The sequence below is a fragment of the Ambystoma mexicanum genome, chromosome 6p, assembly GCF_040938575.1.
Source record: "Ambystoma mexicanum isolate Mex_15411 chromosome 6p, UKY_AmexF1_1, whole genome shotgun sequence".
In the NCBI taxonomy this organism is placed as follows: domain Eukaryota; kingdom Metazoa; phylum Chordata; class Amphibia; order Caudata; family Ambystomatidae; genus Ambystoma; species Ambystoma mexicanum.
This window is the reverse complement of record NC_090935.1, coordinates 862,557,644-862,572,976: the sequence shown is the minus strand read 5'-3', so window position 1 is coordinate 862,572,976 and position 15,333 is coordinate 862,557,644. Positions and strand designations below refer to the sequence as shown.

Genomic DNA, 15,333 nt, shown 5'->3' with positions numbered 1-15,333 from the left:
CTATTCTAAAGTATTATGTGAATGTTCAATTTCTTATTTACTATATGTGTGTTTATACACTTAGTTGATAAAAAAAAGGATAACTCACTGGGGAAATTAAAAACCTGTGCAAATATAAACCGATTCAATGTTTAACGTATGAAAGGGACAACTGCATATCTCTCACAAAATGTCCCTATGGTTTTCTGAAATTCAAACAAAATCATATAATTCAGAACATACTTTAACATTATGGGTCCTCCCAGGTGTTCCCTCTACACCCTCCACGGCCCCTGCAGGTGGCTCACACCACAGGGGCCTACCCAGCACATGTCCTGCAGGCACCCCATCCACCATGGCCATGCCCCCCAGCCAACCCACATGTCAACTTGCACTACTGCCCACCAACGCATGTCCCCCTGCACCCCCAGCCACCAGGGGCACCCTCCACCAGGCCCTCACCCATGTCTCCCAGCACCCCCACCCCCCAGCCACCAGGGGCAGCCTCCACCAGGCCCCCACCCATGTCTCCCGCCACCCCCACCCCCCAGGCGTGCAGGGGCAGCCTCCACCAGGCCCCCACCCATGTCTCCCACCACCCCCACCCCCCAGCACTGTGGGGCACCTGCCAGCAGGCCCCCACCCATGTCCAACTCATGTTCCCCACCACCCCCACCCCCCAGCCACCAGGGGCAGCCTCCACCAGGCCCCCACCCATGTCACCCACCCCCCACCCCCCAGCAGTGCAGGGGCACCCACCACCAGGCCCCCACCCATGTCTCCCAGCACCCCCACCCCCCAGCCACCAGGGGCACCCACCACCAGGCCCCCACTCATGTCTCCCAGCACCCCCACCCCCCAGCCACCTTCCCTAAAACTTCTACAAAAGACTACTGTACCGGGGGCAATGTCAAACTTTCCATTTATTGGGTAAAAAACGAAGTAAGAAAACAACTGATAGCACTGGTGCAGAAACGCAGGCTCTTGCAAAACCTCCTGGATATTTACGAAGTGGCAGATGGATATGAACAAGGTTAAATAAGAAAACCAAACAGCTTCTTTGATACAACTAGATATGTGATGCGCTTAAACATAATATCCTTATATTACAACTAATATCTGCATGACAACAAGTGTTTTCAGCATCGTTCATGGGTGACTGAATCCATTTTGGATCAGTATCAGAAATTCAGAACGGGCAAACAATGAAAAGCACATTTACTATTGAATAAAGGAGTTCATCCACTTTATAAATATAGAAAAAACGGAAGTTGTGTCAGGCAACACCTCAATAAATAGAATGCCTAGTGATGGCCATGGACACAACTAGTACAATAGAACATGCAAGAAATCAGAGCATAATATTTAAATGCAGCCTTCCCTTCTCACCCAAGGGAAACCTAATGGCCGAGTGGCAAACACCAACTGAACCTGGGGGTCTTGGGGGGGGGGTGGGGGTGGGGTGGGGGGGTTAGGAGTTGGGGGGCGTTGGGGCGCTGTTGCGCACAATAGAAATGGCTGCTTGATTGTGGAGCTCCTGCTCCACTTATAAATCCTGCGCCTAACTATCCGTTCCAGAACTGCCTGCTGAGCCCAAACTGCATTTACAGATAGCCCATCTATCCGTGGTGGGTCCGGTAAACTCCTGAGGTGCATCGACTGGAGGGGCCGAAGTTACAGCTGTGCAAAGATCTGCCGGCCCACGCAGCAAACATGATCCGGCACTGAGCACCGAGGTGTGCTACTCGAGAGCCGCGGTCGCGGCTGAGGGGAGGACCGCAGATGGGAGGAGCCTGAGGCCACGGCCCGTGCCCGGCATTCAGATCCGTACTACGCGACTGTGTACAGAGTCGACCTGGGACAGTGAAGCGAGGCGAACCGGCACATCTCCGGAGACAGCCTGAGCCCGTGGCAGTCATCGGCTGCTGGGCTCCAGTGGTCCCCTACTCCCAGGCCCTTCTACACACTACGGCGCGAGGCGGGCGGAGAGGCCGCAGTGGAAAACCACGCAGAGACCTGTTGACGCGCTCGGAGCACCTTGGCGCCAGGTAAGGAGACACAGTGGTGCGGCGGAGGGGAGGACAGAGGCATAAAATAGTCGGGGTGTGGGGACGGGCTCTGGCCTTGAGACAGCTCCCTTTGATCCAGCAAACTTAATCCTCCAACGATTACGTGGGCAGGTGGACCCGTCGGGACACAGACGGCTCCTGGGTGTTTTGGGCGCGTCCCCTGACCGGGGAGTAGCCTTCTTTAGACTGCAAATCCTAATTGAGTGGGCCTGCGGTATTCCTCCTCCTGAGGCAACCCGGTGTGGGCCACGGTGGGCTCCTGCGCAAGGTGATTCGGTGCCAGCGGTGGGTGCGGACTTGCAAGCACACTACAACACGCGGCATATGATCTCGTGGGCGCACATTGGTGGTGCTCTTTCCTGAAGCGGACAAAAACACCCAAACACACCCCGCTCCAAGGGACTGGCCGGTGGCAGTGTTTTGGGCCCACAAAGGCCAACTGGCAGGCCGGAGTGGCTTAAAACGCCACTAATGTGACAATCCTAAAATACAATACGTGGGGAGGCACAGTCCACTCGTAGAAACTAGATACTGGCAAGTGATATCCCAAAGAGTGCACACATATAACGCCTCTAACCCCCGAACCTGATCCTGTCCCAGGGCTGTGATATAACACAAGGAGTAAAGATGAACGAGACGTAGAGGTGTGGTAAGCAGTATATTGTAGTGCTGCATAAAATAGAGTAGAGGACATCTTGACAGCACTATGGGAGAACCACACAAAGCAGGGAAAGGCGCCAAGACTCCGGGAAACAAAAAGAAAGGCCCAATGGATGCCTACACTGGCAGCCAGAATCAAACCACTGTTGCAGACGTTCACACTGATGCGAATGAGGCCCACAATACAGATTCCGGCGATCAAGAAGACAAATTAACAACAATAGTTCAGGATGGATTCCGCGCAGTCAACATGAAGTTGGATGACATAGTGTCCACTATCGGCTCTCTTAAGGCTAGAGTGGAGAAAGAAAGTGCACGGGTTACGGAAACTGAAAACAGAATTAGCACTAATGAAGAGAACATTGCACACCACAGCCGCGACATCACCCAGATCAAGGAAAATATGGCAAAATTACAGAATAAATGCGAGGACCTCGAATCGCACTCAAGGAGAAACAACATCCGTGTGGTGGGCGTGTCGGAATCCTTTGGGAAAGGTCAAATGGAGAAACAACTCGAGGCACTACTCAAATCCTTGTTCGGGCCAGATGCATTCTCTGAACATTTTCTGGTTGAAAGAGCACATCGTACACTGGCCCCAACACCCAAACCAGGCGCACCGCCACGCACAATAATTGCACGACTCTTTAATTACAGGGACAGGGACACAATCCTACGAAAGGCGAGGGAGGTGGGGACTCTCCAATATGAGGAAAGCTGCATACACATTTACAAAGACTTCTCCGCTGGGGTTCAGGCGAGCAGAAGATCCTACGAGCCAGTCAAAAGGCTCCTGAGGGAACGCCAAATCCCATACGCTTTGATATTCCCGGCCAAGATGAGGATCCAACATGCAGGAAGAGCGCATTTCTTTGAGTCCCCAGCTGAAGCTACGCAATATATCGAAACCTCCATACCCCTGCCTCCCAGAGGGGGCAGACCAGCACAAAACAACAGGCCCAGACCGGCAGACTAAGAAACACTTAAAAGTCAAATATGTGTAAATGCTACTGTATCCCTAGGGCTACAAAACAATTGGACCTATGGAACTGGGAATAGCCTCTCAATACATTTATTTATTTCATAAATACCAATAAATGTTCAATTTTCAATTTCTAAAAACTTTTATTTGCATATCAAATTCATATAAAATACTAGAACATTTCCACAGGCAAATATCTACAAGTTCCACTCATACTCAGTCACTCCTACCATTCGTTCAATTTTAGCTTTTTCGTATCAAATTTTTGACATGTAAATATATATGGCCTCACATATGGACGCCTCCGACCCTAACTCCACATTACACAAAAGTCCTCCATTTGATTATCTGATGGTTCCGTCTGTGTGTTTCTAATTACACCGACATTCGTCTACACGTGTTTCTGTTGACATCAACAATCATCGACCCTTTGTTCATACAACCTTCTTCAGGACAAAATTAGGGGAGTTTCCTTATTCCCATACGCATCGAGTAGGGTGAGTATCACCACTCAACTGGATAGTGTCTCCCTTTTCTGTATCACTACAGGACATTCAAGCTCCTTCCTCAAGAGGGATTCTTCGCAGCTCAATCAGGAGGGACCTATTAGTTCTCATTGCTCCAACGGCTACGAACTCGCAGTGCACCAATTCTTAACACGTCTTAATTCGCCAATGTGCACGTCGTGCACCAATTCTTAACAGGTAGCCGATATCACTTGTGGTCGTTATATCATTTGACACGGTCTTGCTTCCGACAGTGCCGGACGATAACGCTTGAAGACGAAAAGCGAGACGGCATGTAGTTGGGACCTGAAAAGAATAAGCAAGACCGTGTCAAATTATATAACGACCGCAAGTGATATCGGCTACCTGGATTGGATGGATTGAGAGGCTATTCCCGGTTCCATATGTCCAATTGTTTTGTTGACTATTATATAACGCCTGAAGGACCTGGGACTGTAATCAGGCACCCCTTTGTTTTATAATCCCTAGGGCTACAGCCAAGACAATTTAAAAGCTAAGCGGCCCCAGGCAATGTGGCTAAGTGGAGTTGTTGGACCTAGTCGGCGGCCATGTGAAGCAACATGGCTACCCTTGGAATGTTCCATGAGTTTGGTTGGATACATCGTCAAGTTGAGGGTGATGATGAGGGTGGTGGGGAGGGAGAGAGGTGCGGAACTGGGAGTGTTCAGTTCTAAAACAGACTCATTCTGGTATGATGTTGGAGTTGGTGGCCACTTGATGACGATATGTCCAGGTGGAAAGTTGACAGAGGTAAAAACGTGGTCGCATTGAGGCTGGCGCCGACTAGATTGCACGAATACTATAAAACTGATAAACGATAAAATGTTGAATATCCACCCACAGGGCACCAGCGATAGGTTGAAGATCAAATTGTTAACATGGAACGTGCAGGGATTAAACGATCAGATGAAAGTTAGGAAAATCAGCAATTACATTACCAGACACAATCCTCAAATCGTAATGTTACAAGAAACCCATACAGTGGGGGCGAGCAACATGCACATATTGCCCAAGTGGGGTTCCCTAAGGTTTCACACAAGCTATTCATCCCAGTCTAGAGGGGTTATTACCCTTATTCATCCAAGTCTGGGGTTCATGGTGGGAGGCCACAAGGTTGATCACCTGGGTAGATACGTCATGGTATGGGGGGAGGTTGCTGGCCAACAACTACTCCTGGTTAACACCTACGGGCCCAACATTGATGACCCTGCTTTCGAAATGGACATATATCAGAGAATTGTGTCACTCGATGAATCAAATGTCCTTGGGGGGGGGGGGACTTTAATGTGGCCCTGGACCTGGTTCTTGACAGATCCTCGAAAGTTGTTAGAGCCCCGAGCAAGACAGTCGTAAACCCGAGTCATATTCTATCACAACTCCTATTGGTAGATGCTTGGCGTGAGATTCATCCTGGTAGTAGGAGGTACACGTTCCATTTTTCTGGTTATGACTCCGAGCCCATAATTGATTATTGGTTTGTCTCCTCTTCCATGGCAGCTGTATTGGAGGGGTGTGAGATCCTGCCCCATACATTGTCGGATCATTCCCCAGTGCTGTTGGAACGTATGTTCCGGAATGTCCCAGGTCCTGCCAGGAGGTGGAGAATGCCAGGCGGAATGCTGGGTGACCCTGGGGTGGTGGAAACACTACATGTTGAAATTGCAGAGTTTCTGTCTAATAATGTGGGATCGGTTGACAAATACTCAATAGTTTGGGAATCCTTCAAGGTCTGGATAAGGGGAGTGTTGATGTCCAAGTCGGTGGGCATGTTGAAGGCTGTGAGAACCGAGCTATCAGATATTGAAAGTAAACTAGATACATTGGAGGAAACATACACACACACACACAAGATAAAGAAATACTAGCTGACATACACACACACACATTCAGGAATTTGATAAACTGGCCATCAGAGAGGTTCGCTATGTGGCAGCCCCTATACGGGCACGTAGATACGGGGAGGAGAATAAGGCAGGCAGAACGATGTCCAATCTAGTCAAGCACGATAAACAGCCTACTCAGATCACAAGTATACATACGGCGCAGGGGAAGGTGCTGCTCAGGGACGAAGATATTAATGGGGAATTTGTTAACTTTTATAAAAAGAACTATATTTGAACAAAGATAAGAAATCGCTCACAGAATTAAAGCATATCTTGAGGCCCTCTCCCTTCCTAAACTCCCTAATGAAGTACACCTAGCAATGGACCAACCGGTAACTGCGGAGGAGATCACAGAGGCAATTAAGGCACTGGCAACAGGCAGGGCACCAGGGTCGGACGGGTTAGGGGCCGAATTTTACAAAGAATTCCATGAGGAACTTGTTCCGATATTGATGCAGGTATGGGAGGAAGCTCTCAAGAGTAACATATTACCCCCAACTATGAGAGAGGCTGTGATAACTGTACTCCCTAAGCCTCGACGACCACCACAGGATGTATCATCGTATAGGCCTCTGTCACTCATAAATACCGATGCCAAAATATTTGCAAAAGTAATGGCGAATCGGCTTCTGCCAGCAGTCCCTACCCTTGTACATCCCGATCAGAACGGGTTTATCCCCACGAGATCCACAGCCCTGAACCTTCGAAGGCTCTTTGGCGTGATGGCGCAAATAGACCCTGGTAGAAGTGCAGTGGCCATATCCCTTGACGCTGAAAAAGCATTTGATTCTGTCTCATGGGTTTATCTCCTTGCGGTACTGGGGCATTCGGGGTGGGCTGCAACTTTGTAAGGTATGTAAGGCTGCTATACACTGAGCCTGGAGCTCGGGTGCTAACTAATAGGGCCATCTCTGAGATGTTCCTGTTGGGTAGGGGGACTAGAGAGGGATGCCTATTCTCGCCCCTGCTGTTCGCATTGACCATTGAGCCGATGGCGGCAGCGGTTAGAATGAGACATGCAGATAGAGGGATTAAGATGAAGGGAGCCACCCAGTTGATCTCACTTTATGCAGACAACACATTACTTTATTTTCGAGAGCCTGAGATAAACATAGCACCCATTATGGGAGAGAGACAAAAATTTGCAAATTATTCTGGGTATACTATAAATAGGGCTAAATCTGAAATATTTCCGCTCACACCGGCCTCCAGATGCCCTGAAATAACAGATGGACTTAAATGGTCGAAACACCATATCAGATACCTGGGAATGTTGGTCTCCAGGGATAAACTCACATTATACTCAGACAATCATGAAAGCGCGCTGCAAACTCTAAACACAAAACTCCAGATGTGGGGACGACTCCCAATTTCTCTAGCCGGTAGAGTCGCTATTCTTAAAATGGTAATCTTGCCCAAACTGCTTTATTTGTTTGTTAACATCCCCATATGGCCTGGTAGAGCCTTCTTCGCCAAACTCCGATCCATGGTGGTGACATTTCTCTGGAACGGTGTAGACAGCGAGGAAAGGATGGGAAAAACTGACAGAACCCTACTCCTTGGTAGGTATAGCGGCCCCTGATTTTAAGCTTTATTATTATGTTGCTCAAGCACAATTCGCAAAATATTGGTACAATGATGCAGATAGTACACCCCACACATGGATAGAGGAATACACCACACACCCCACAAACATACAATCTGTAATTTTCGATCTACAGTACAAGGACACTTGTGAATACAATCCGGTGAGTTGCACAGTCAGGGCATGGGAGGCTATATACAAAAGACTGAAACTGGAGACTCCCTACAACTCGGAAAACCTTTGTGGCACTTCCCCGGCATATCCCCCACACATAACACAAGCATACAGGAATCCTGGCACCCTAATAGCGAAATGAAGCTGGGGGATATGTTTGTTAATGGGAAATTTGTGGACCTAGGGCTATTGCTGAGGGCACTGGGAGACGGGCCACTTAAAACACTCCAATATTATCGTATGAGATCCGCATTTCAGAAAAGGTGGCCACTATTTCCAGATGAGCCCACACTACATCCATGTATACAACTAGTAATAGCTAAAGACGGCCTGGGAATCTCTAGGCTCTACTCTGTGGTGCAGGCCCATACCCCCACAGTGAACCAGATTAACGAAATGGGAAGTAGATTTGTAGGTACCCATTGAGGAAGAGAAATTGGCAAGATATTGGGCCTCATTACAAATCGCCCGGTATGGAAACAACGGTGGCGATAAACCCGCCGCCACCGTTGTTTCCATGCCGGGCGATCACAACTCCTGCAGGCGGGAGGTGATGTTCCCGCCAGGTCTGACCTGGCGTGTTTAACACTGCCGGCATGCAGGCGGCCGAGGAAATACCGGCAGCATTACGGGATGCTGCCGGTGTTTCCATGATCCCCATTCCCATCGAGCCCCATAGGACTCAATGGGAAAGGGGATTAACACCATTCCGCCTCCGTGATTCCCGGAAAACCGGGGTTGTAATGCCCCGGTAATTCCGGGAATCACGGAGGCGGAATGTTAAGACGAGTCCGGCGGTAACCAGGCGGTTTTACCGCCGGACTCGTAATGAGGCCCATTGTCTGCTCACCAAGAATGTGTCGCTCAACTCCGGGTTCAGGTTGATCCATTTCAAAATTCTGAATAGGCTACATTACACACCGGCCAGGGACGCAAAATTTGCACCGGACACCTCTGATGCCTGCACCAAGTGCAACGTACCCCAGGCCGGTGCTTTTCATATGTATTGGGAGTGTTCGGTGGTGGCGGGTTTTTGAAAGGTTGTGGCAGAATTTTTGGAGGAAATAACGCAAGTTCCCCCTGAATTGACCCCCCAGAAATACTTGTTTGGAGTCATAGGCAAACGTTCTGAGAAAATTAGAAGACTGTTTAATATCTCTTGCGCCAAAAAATGTATCCTACAGAAATGGAAAAGCGCCACTCCACCCAGTAGGAACCAATTCCTACAAGACTAACACATGTCAATGAATCAGAGGAACAGTTTGTTTCGACCCGACCTGTGACATGCAGGCCCAAAGACATCTGGGGCCCTTTTAGAGTTTATTTGTGCAATATGATTACTGATGAAGACATGTCACCGTAACGTTGTATAAGGAAATGTATCAAATAATTCACTCTGTTGATTTACTCTGTTGTATATGTGAGACGAGTTGTGCAATGGTGCCATGTACATATTTGTGACCACTAATAAAAAGAGTTAAAAAAAACACCAACTGAACATACTTCTCATTCAAAGGACAATAGTAACATATGCTGTAAAGGCCTCAAAACAAAAAAATGACAAAGGCTGCAGAACCAATCAGCAAAGACTTTAACAACTCCAAAACATAATACTGGCTAGATAGCAGAGGGGAACGATCAAATAGGCGAGTGAGACAACCAGGGCTGCCTTCACTTTATTATCCTTCAGAGTAATATGGGTGTGTTTGCACCATCTTTGCTTATGTAACTTTTATGGTGCTAAAGAATTGGCCTATATTTAAATCCATTAAAAGCTTTACAGACATAGGACTTCAGGTCTGGCAGAAGGCAGTTGATACATTTATCATGCCAGAAATAGCACCTTCTCTGAGAAAGAAGCAAAATGCATTTTCTCAATGACTTCTAGCCAGAAATAGCACCTTCTGTGAGAAAGAAGGTACAAACAATTTCTTAATGACTCCTAGGTCCTGGCGAATATAACTATTTAAGAATCTATTTAAATTTGACTTTAGACGGCCTTGATGTTTGAAATGTATTCTGATGAAGCAAACAAAATAGTCTACAAGACGAAACGATAGTATGAAAATGTTCACACAAAAAACAGGTGTGAAAACAAACCGCTGTATTTATAAATCCACTTCTGGTGTTAAAAAGAATCTGAGCTGCCACTCAGAAATAGTTCAGTCTTGACATCATTAACAGATCACACTACAGAAGATGGAAGGCCAAAAAATTGATGTGCTCAACATCTATGAAAGAAATGTAATTTGTTGAAGGAAAAGATTGGAGTGAAGATACTAGTGACTGCTCTTTCAATTCGCAGGATGTTCACTCACTGTTGACACTGGAAATAAGTGATGAATAGACTGGAATACATCATATGCAAGAAAGATAAGATAAGAAAGCAAGTATGCTTCTGCTGTGCTGCCAGACCATGAAACAATTAATCAGATTGCCCACCTCCGTCCTGCACTTCAAGAAAGAACTGAAGATTCTTCTCCCCAAGGAACACTACAATGATCAATAAGATCGATAAAATCATGACGCTATAGCTCCACTCAATGCCCCATTCACTTGCACTATGCCTCCTCTTCTTGTAAAGCACTCTGATGCTTTCTTAGTAGTGTCAGAGCATGCTTTGAGTACTGAGTCCTGATGCTGGAAAGAAGGTACACAGCTGCATACGAGCAATGGCTGGAGGGCAGTGGTCGACACCAAACAGGGCTGATCAATCCTGAAGCCCACCTGAGGCTGAAAGTCTGAAGACACTACAAGGGGTGAAATAAATGCATTGAAATAAATGCAATTGGGACATGACAGCACCTAAGCCTATATTGGATGCACCTGTTTGGAGTATAAACCCCTTACTGAGGTCTAGCATTTTAAGAATAGGTTCACAGCAAAGGACCTTCTTTAGAGCATCCAGGCTATTCTGGTTTTTCCAGAGTGCAGGCAAGTTTGTTGATTTATGGATTCTTAAGTATGTCTGTCAGACTTGCAGCAACGGTGGAAAGGTTTGGAATAAACTGCTGATAATAGCCGGTGAACCCTAGGAAGGCTCTAAGCTCCCACTTGGTGTTTGGGACATCGCTTTTACCTTTTTACTTTGGAGTTGGATTAACCAATTGTCAACGCAGTAATTTAGGTCATTTATGGAACGTTGGGCCAGATTACTTTTTTGGGGCTAGCCGTGAGGCTTTCCCTTCTCAAGGCCCTAGTGACTTCATATAGGTGGCATAGATGTTCCTCCCAACTTGCACTTTGGATCACTATATCATCTAAACAGGCTCCTGCAAAGGACTAATAGGGTCATAAGACTCTGACCATCAGCCTCTGAAAGGTGGCAGGGGCTGCATGTAGTCTGAATGGGAAGCAGTAAACTGGTATATATCATTAGGGGTGCTAAAAGCGTCCTTTTCTGGATTTGTTGGTTTCAGAGGGACCTGCCAATAGCCTTTTGTCAAGTCCAAGGTGGCAATGAACTAGGCATTCAGTAGGCGCTCTAGCAACTCATCGACTCCGGGCAAAGGATAACTAGCGAAGACCGAGACATAGTTTAGTCTTTGAAAATCTATGCAGAATCTTCATGAGTTGTCAGGGTTTGCAACAAGAACGAAAGACGACCAGGGACTACCTGATGGTTATATTACCTACAGTTTCATTATTTTCTCTATTTCTTCCGCTTAATCTGTCTTCTAGTCTCAGTGATCCAATAGGGTTTTCGTTTTGACCAACTCCCCAGGAGGTGTTTTACCTAAATACAAGAAATGTTGAACTCTTCCTGGTTCCTCTGAAAAGACCTCCATAAATTGCAGCAAAAAGTCCTGAAGGTCCGCATGTTGCTTCCTACTAAAATTGTTGGGATCTTGGTTAGTCTTATCCCCATCCTCTACCAGGAGTACAGGTTACTGGTACAGTGCTTTGCTCTGCTGCGTCCGTTCTTTAGGGCTTTAAAAGGTTGATATGATAATTCTGGGTTTTTACTCTTCGGTAGGTCAGGGAGAAAAGATAGTTAAGGGGACGCTTGCGCTGCAGGATATTACAGGGTTATTACCATCTTGAAACCATCTTATTCTAAGAAGTGGGCAGTAAGAGGAACACCTGGTCATCAACTGAAAAGGATCTAGCAAAGTAAAACACTTGAGATCAGATAGATTGCGCCAATTTTTGCTTTTTATTTTTGTTTTATATTATTTGTTAATTATGTTGTATTTGTTAGCACAATTCGTTCATGGTGACATTTTCTAATGCTCTCTTCTCGCTCTTAAATTTCAATTGGGCTTGGCTGTCCAAATAGTGTGTAATGTATCCTTTGCAGGCTCTTATATATTCTGTACTGAAAAGGTCCTCAAAAACGAGTTGCTCAGTTTTGCGCTTAAGTTCAGAGGTATTGGCCTCTATTTACGTGTCAGAAAGGTGTATCCCTAAAAGTAATACGTTAAAGTCCTCAAAACAAGTTACTCAGTTTTGCGCTTAAGTTCAGCAGTATAGACCTCGATTTACATGCCATAGAGGTGTAGTCCCAAAATTAATATGTCTAAAATAGTTTGATAGATTGTCCTCTTCGCCTCTATTTGTATATCATAGAGGTGTGCCCCCAAAAATAATGGATAGTCCTCTAATCATCGTCACACGTTTCCCCGCTGAATATAACAGCAGTTCTTCATGAGGATTTGGTCATTATTCTGACTTTATAACTGTAACAAAATATATGACTACATTAAAGTAACCGCAAAATTGGTGTTCAGAAAAGGCTCAACTTCACTACATTTTTAACTAGTGTCAAAAGTCCAGTTTATGCCAATATAGTATTCTGTTACTTACTTGTCTTAGTTGTAAAGTACTGTGCAGGTCTTTATTGAGTATAAAGATAGCATAGTATGTGCCGTATAGTTAATAGTCCTCTGAGAGTAAATTTGAATTTCTACAAAGTAACAGAGGATTGTGTAAATTACTTATTGCTATAGCGAATAAAATTACTTATTGCTATAGCAAATAATTTTTGCCAACATTTCTATGTGAAGTTTATTTCAGCAATTCTTAACCTCTTACCTTAAATTATCATGGTTATCATGCCGTGAATGCCGTAGTGAGAGAGGAAACTACTCAAAACTCACAGGTAAGAGGTTAAGAATTGCTAAAATAATCTTCACATAGAAATGTTGGCAACAACTGCTAAATTATTCGCTATAGCAACAAGTAATTTACACAATCCTCTGTTACTTTGTAGGAATTCAAATTTACTCTCAGATGACTATTAACTATACGGCGGGGGCGTGGCTATGAGGGCCATGTACGAGGACGTGATCTGGAGGAGCTCCCGAGATCCTGAAATGATCTGGGCGTAAAAGTGCGCAACGATGGGCCGATGACTGCTGAAAATACACATGTCGGTGTGTGAAGGAGTGGACCACGCTTGGTGAACCTTTGGAAGGTGTAGGAAGAACGGCGGCAGAGTTCTGTGCGGAAAAGACAAGGAGCGCCGGAGACAAAAGACGACACAAAATGGCCGACCAATGTCCAGAACAAATGAAGAAGCAGGCCGCACGGGGATCGAGCGAAATAGGCGTACTGGGTGCGCATTTGTCACTTGTGCAGAATACAGGTCCTCTGGGTCATATCCAATAGAACGGTGAGGCCGAAGGAGAAGCAGCCCACCCTGGTCGACTTCGCTAAGTCGTCCCCTGGTCAAGAAAATACAAAGAGCAAGGATAAGTCGCCTGCAGGCAGCATGACGGCAACGGGCACCAACCAAGAAGTCCTAGCTGCGATTGCAGACTTAAAGGCGGCCTGGGAAACCAAACTCGAACTAGCCGTCACTGAGCTGAAAACGGCACTGGACCTTAAGGTCGGAGAGGTGCAGGAGGAAGTTAATCTACTCCGGCAGGACGTCAGGGCCTTGGCGGAGCGCACGGAGACCCTTGAGAAGGAAGTGAGCCCGAATACCGCAGATTGTGCCTCCCATAAGGCCGAATTGCATGCCCTGATACAGAGAGTGGGCAACTTGGAGAGCAGAGCGGAGGAGGCGGAAGGACGCGCCCGACGAAACAACATCCGCATCGTGGGCCTGGACGGAGTTCATTGAGTCCATGCTACTGCAAGAGATACCCGGAGGAGCCCTATCTCAAGGATTTGCGGTGGAACGGGCACATAGAGCTCTAACAAGGAGGCCGCCGCCAGGAAACCCGCCTAGGCTGGTGATAGCCAAAATTCTTAATTACCGGGACCGAGAGAGGATATTGGAACACTTCCGCAAGGGAGGAACGATTATACGAGGAGCGGCAAACATCACGGCCTACCCGGACTATACCCTGTCTGTGCAGCGTAGCCGCAAGAACTTTGGGACGGTAAAGCGGAGACTGAGAGAGGCGGGCCACAAATACATGTTGCTATATCCGGCAAAATTGAAAGTTATACATAAACACAAAACTTTGTTTTTTGAGACCCCGGAGGATGCCATGGGATGGCTCGATGCGCAGGGATGTCCCCAGGAGTCTGAAGTTTGGACGGAGAAAGAGCATGAAAGAGATAAGTATTGCACGAGGAGGATGCCACAAGATGGCGCGGCACGGACCCATGGGACTTGAATATAGTCATTTGCGCAACCTTCAGTAGAGAAGGTCAGACTGTTACACTAGATGTTATGAGCACTGTAATTATTATTGAATTAATGGGAGCCTTGCAGAGCGGATCTCTTTACCCCACAGTATTCTTAGTTAAGTGGCCATTAGGGCGACTTCACCCTACTGGGCTCTGGGCATTGTTTGGTGCTTGCAGGGCTAGATGTGGGGGTGCCTGAGTTCCGAGAACGGAGCTGGGAAGCAGTTGGGGTGTGTGGATTGGGGGAAGGGATGGGTGGAGGGTGGGGAGGAAAGTTGGGAATTTGTTGTGTATATAGTTATGGGTAGTTTGAGCTTGTACAAGAAGCTACAAGTAAAGGTGGAGAGCTGTATCTGTATCACGTGGGCAAAGGGGATTCGCTACACGGAAGGGAAGAGGACACTCATGAGCTATGGGGGACCTTAAGATCGTAACATGGAATGTCAGGGGACTCAACAGTTACTTAAAGAGAAACAAAGTCATGATGTACTTGAAAAGACAGAAGATTGATATTGCGTTGTTGCAAGAAACACATCTGACCCGGCAAAAACTGGAACTAGTGGGGAAGAAGTGGAGAGGTACTGTAGTAGGCTCTCCGTATTCTGCCTACGCTAGGGGAGTGCTGGTCTGGGTGGCACCGCACGTTCCGCTCCAACTTACACAAGAGGTGGGGGACACGGAAGGGAGGTTGGTCATATTAAAGGCTTTGGTGGAGAATAGAGAGGTGTGCATTATAAATACGTATGCCCCCAACCAAAATACTGCGGCATATTTTAGAACCCTGTGTACTCATCTGGGCGCGTGTATGGGAGGAGCGGTTATTTGGGGAGGGGATTTCAACTGCGTGCTCAACCCCAAGGCAGATAGATCCGATGATAAGATTGATAGGCCC

General features: G+C 46.9%; 1 protein-coding gene across 5 annotated transcripts in view; it reads right to left on the bottom strand.

The window, feature by feature from the left end:
* The window catches only part of FER (FER tyrosine kinase), a 2,139,903-nt gene that overhangs the window by 1,049,174 nt on the left and 1,075,396 nt on the right, over positions 1 to 15,333 (bottom strand). The gene's annotated exons all lie outside the window — the stretch shown is intronic.